Below are 5,000 nucleotides of genomic sequence, written 5' to 3'. Positions count from 1 at the left end.
GGCATGCACTTACGATAATCACTATCAACGAACCTGCCGCCCCCTCCCCCCCCAAAATACACCTTTCCCTACAACGTGTACCTTAACCTAAGCTATATTGTACCTTAACCTAAGCGATATTGTACCTTAACCTAAGGTATATCGTACCTTAACCTAACCTACATTGCGCCTTCACCTAACCTACGTTGTACCTTAACCTAACCTACGTTGTACCTTAACCTAACCTACGTTGTACCTTAACCTAACCTACGTTGTACCTTAACCTAACCTACGTTGTACCTTAACCTAACCTACGTTGTACCTTAACCTAACCTACGTTGTACCTTAACCTAACCTACGTTGTACCTTAACCTAACCTACGTTGTACCTTAACCTAACCTACGTTGTGCCTTAACCTAACCTACGTTGTGCCTTAACCTAACCTACGTTGTGCCTTAACCTAACCTACGTTGTGCCTTAACCTAACCTACGTTGTGCCTTAACCTAACCTACGTTGTGCCTTAACCTAACCTATGTTGTGCCTTAACCTAACCTATGTTGTGCCTTAACCTAACCTATGTTGTGCCTTAACCTAACCTATGTTGTGCCTTAACCTAACCTATGTTGTGCCTTAACCTAACCTATGTTGTGCCTTAACCTAACCTATGTTGTGCCTTAACCTAACCTATGTTGTGCCTTAACCTAACCTATGTTGTGCCTTAACCTAACCTATGTTGTGCCTTAACCTAACCTACGTTGTGCCTTAACCTAACCTACGTTGTGCCTTAACCTAACCTACGTTGTGCCTTAACCTAACCTACGTTGTGCCTTAACCTAACCTACGTTGTGCCTTAACCTAACCTACGTTGTGCCTTAACCTAACCTACGTTGTGCCTTAACCTAACCTACGTTGTGCCTTAACCTAACCTACGTTGTGCCTTAACCTAACCTACGTTGTGCCTTAACCTAACCTACGTTGTGCCTTAACCTAACCTATGTTGTGCCTTAACCTAACCTATGTTGTGCCTTAACCTAACCTATGTTGTGCCTTAACCTAACCTATGTTGTGCCTTAACCTAACCTATGTTGTGCCTTAACCTAACCTATGTTGTGCCTTAACCTAACCTATGTTGTGCCTTAACCTAACCTATGTTGTGCCTTAACCTAACCTATGTTGTGCCTTAACCTAACCTATGTTGTGCCTTAACCTAACCTATGTTGTGCCTTAACCTAACCTATGTTGTGCCTTAACCTAACCTACGTTGTGCCTTAACCTAACCTACGTTGTGCCTTAACCTAACCCATATTGTACCTTAACCTAACCCATATTGTACCTTAACCTAACCCATATCGTACCTTAACCTAACCCATATTGTACCTTAACCTAACCCATATTGTACCTTAACGTAACCTAATTTGTGCCTTAACGTAACCTAATTTGTGCCTTAACGTAACCTAATTTGTGCCTTAACGTAACCTAATTTGTGCCTTAACGTAACCTAATTTGTGCCTTAACGTAACCTAATTTGTGCCTTAACGTAACCTAATTTGTGCCTTAACGTAACCTAATTTGTGCCTTAACGTAACCTAATTTGTGCCTTAACGTAACCTAATTTGTGCCTTAACGTAACCTAATTTGTGCCTTAACGTAACCTAATTTGTGCCTTAACGTAACCTAATTTGTGCCTTAACGTAACCTAATTTGTGCCTTAACGTAACCTAATTTGTGCCTTAACGTAACCTAATTTGTGCCTTAACGTAACCTAATTTGTGCCTTAACGTAACCCATGTTGTGCCTTAACGTAACCCATGTTGTGCCTTAACGTAACCCAATTTGTGCCTTAACGTAACCCATGTTGTGCCTTAACCTAACCTATATTGTGCCTCAACCTAACCTATATTGCGCCTTAACCTGACGCACGTTGTCGCTGAACCTGCTCTGTAATTGTTATGCAACTCGTTAAATTAGTGTAGTGTTGCCTAACCGCAACCCTCGCAATATAGTTCGCTATTCGCACTGCCCGGTCCCCTGTGTATCGCGTCATGTTAAACACCTTGCAGGTGTTGCTGACTTTCCACATGCTCCTGCTATACACTGTAATGTGGATAGCAGCAGGACGTACATGCCCCCCCCCCTTCCCCCCTGCCTTCGCAAGCTGGTCGTTGAGAAGTTTGCATGTTCAATGCCCTTCGCATGCCGACGTACTCAGCCTACGTTGTGGTACGGCCTGTCACCTGTCCGCCGATGTACGCAAAACCCACAAACTGTACTGCACATTGGTCCGTATGTACTGAATGATACATCGTGGCACATGTGTGACCGTACGACGACTGCGCCTAGCAACGGCAGACCATACAGTCCAAATATTGTGCACGCAGCTACGTGTCGTCTCCCTATAAGAGCTGGATTGCAGTGTGGTACGCCATTCAGACGTGTGGGAGGAACGGACGCCCTGGATGGCGATCAGCATGAGCAGTCTGTTGATGTAGTGGAGCGTGTATTCGGACGTAGTCGTCTCTTCTCACACACCGTGATAGCATGTTGCACCGCGTTCCACATCTGCGACATCCTGCAGAGGCCGGCTGACAGTCGTTCGCGCAATGGACACCGCATACGTACGGGGGCTACCTTCCACGTGTTCTCGAGGCGTGCACATGTTGTTGCGTCTATGTGGGCAGACGTAGTGTGTTGTGACACCTGACACAGGCATGCAATACTCGTTGCAAATGGCGATGGACGTCTACGTTTGCTGGTGACGTTACGCAAATGAACAACAGGTAACCCGTTGTGGTGCGGTTGTTCTCGCTAGAGGTGAATCAGTGTTGGCGACGATCGGTCGAGCTATTAACCGGTTGTTTCAGGGATACCCACCATGCCCACGAACGTGAAAGGGGACCCACCATGCCCACGAACGCGAAAGGGGATCTGGGTGTGAGGCGATACGCGGCGGTGGCTGGGTGGGACCGTCCCCGGCCGGTGAGGGGGGGCCGCCCGGCGTGCTGGCAGCGCGGTGCGTGGGCGCACGCGCTACAGCCGGCTGGTGGGGGCGGCCAGTGGCAGGCGCGCCGGCCGACGGACGCGGCAGGCGGCGCAGCTGCGCGCCGGCGCCCCCTGCTCGCGGCGCCTTGCGGCCAAAGTAGGTCCTCGCGGGCCCGGTGCGAAGCGCGGTGGCCATCTGCAGTGTGCTGGTCCGATTGAGGACTGTGTGCGCTGAGGATGCGCCGCCGCCCGGCGCTCGGCGCCGCGACGCCGTCTGCTGCTCGGTCGCCCCAGCGGTTCTCGCAGGTGGTTTGTATCGCAGCTGTGCGGACGTGTTGGCGCGTGCGCTGTGCTGGGAGAGTTCGCTTCGGCACCCAAGTGGGGCTTTTGTCCTTCTGTGGCGCTGGCGTTGGAGCTGCCGGTCACCGTAGGTGGCGCGTGTTGTCTCCCGCCGGCAATGCCACGACAGCACGCTCCCGGGCCTCTGTCGGCAGCGGCAAGCTCAGTTGGGAGCACGGGTGGTCGCACCTAAAGCGTCTACTCGCCTAACTCCGGGCGATTGCGCCTCTCTCGAACCCGACCAAGTACTTAGGACGGCGCTGCGCGCCGCCGGGACCTGAGAGGGTTTCGAGGTGTGTTGTGCAGGGGAGCTCAGCCTCCTCCTGTTTGCAGAATAATTGAGCGGACGCTTGCGTGTTCGCGCGGGCCCCCGGGACACACTCCCGGGCGGCCGGCTGCTCAGCTCTAGTTGACGCAGCTCCCTGGTTGATCCTGCCAGTAGTCATATGCTTGTCTCAAAGATTAAGCCATGCATGTCTCAGTACAAGCCGCATTAAGGTGAAACCGCGAATGGCTCATTAAATCAGTTATGGTTCCTTAGATCGTACCCACGTTACTTGGATAACTGTGGTAATTCTAGAGCTAATACATGCAAACAGAGTCCCGACCAGAGATGGAAGGGACGCTTTTATTAGATCAAAACCAATCGGTCGGCTCGTCCGGTCCGTTTGCCTTGGTGACTCTGAATAACTTTGGGCTGATCGCACGGTCCTCGTACCGGCGACGCATCTTTCAAATGTCTGCCTTATCAACTGTCGATGGTAGGTTCTGCGCCTACCATGGTTGTAACGGGTAACGGGGAATCAGGGTTCGATTCCGGAGAGGGAGCCTGAGAAACGGCTACCACATCCAAGGAAGGCAGCAGGCGCGCAAATTACCCACTCCCGGCACGGGGAGGTAGTGACGAAAAATAACGATACGGGACTCATCCGAGGCCCCGTAATCGGAATGAGTACACTTTAAATCCTTTAACGAGTATCTATTGGAGGGCAAGTCTGGTGCCAGCAGCCGCGGTAATTCCAGCTCCAATAGCGTATATTAAAGTTGTTGCGGTTAAAAAGCTCGTAGTTGGATTTGTGTCCCACGCTGTTGGTTCACCGCCCGTCGGTGTTTAACTGGCATGTATCGTGGGACGTCCTGCCGGTGGGGCGAGCCGAAGGCGTGCGACCGCCTCGTGCGTGCTCGTGCGTCCCGAGGCGGACCCCGTTGAAATCCTACCAGGGTGCTCTTTATTGAGTGTCTCGGTGGGCCGGCACGTTTACTTTGAACAAATTAGAGTGCTTAAAGCAGGCAAGCCCGCCTGAATACTGTGTGCATGGAATAATGGAATAGGACCTCGGTTCTATTTTGTTGGTTTTCGGAACCCGAGGTAATGATTAATAGGGACAGGCGGGGGCATTCGTATTGCGACGTTAGAGGTGAAATTCTTGGATCGTCGCAAGACGAACAGAAGCGAAAGCATTTGCCAAGTATGTTTTCATTAATCAAGAACGAAAGTTAGAGGTTCGAAGGCGATCAGATACCGCCCTAGTTCTAACCATAAACGATGCCAGCCAGCGATCCGCCGCAGTTCCTCCGATGACTCGGCGGGCAGCCTCCGGGAAACCAAAGCTTTTGGGTTCCGGGGGAAGTATGGTTGCAAAGCTGAAACTTAAAGGAATTGACGGAAGGGCACCACCAGGAGTGGAGCCTGCGGCTTAAT

The 5,000-nt window shown here is 51.2% G+C and overlaps 1 non-coding gene across 1 annotated transcript in view; it reads left to right on the top strand.

Annotated features, from left to right (window-relative positions):
• The first annotated feature begins 3,717 nt into the window (after positions 1 to 3,717).
• Positions 3,718 to 5,000, top strand: part of LOC126444950 (small subunit ribosomal RNA) — a 1,909-nt gene continuing 626 nt past the window's right edge. The window contains exon 1 of the ribosomal RNA XR_007582866.1: positions 3,718 to 5,000. This exon is cut by the window's right edge and continues 626 nt beyond it. This is a non-coding gene — a ribosomal RNA (small subunit ribosomal RNA).

This window comes from Schistocerca serialis, unplaced genomic scaffold (assembly GCF_023864345.2).
Source record: "Schistocerca serialis cubense isolate TAMUIC-IGC-003099 unplaced genomic scaffold, iqSchSeri2.2 HiC_scaffold_315, whole genome shotgun sequence".
NCBI lineage: Eukaryota > Metazoa > Arthropoda > Insecta > Orthoptera > Acrididae > Schistocerca > Schistocerca serialis.
The sequence above is the reverse complement of the archived record's forward strand: the minus strand, read 5'-3'. Positions and strand labels throughout refer to the sequence as shown.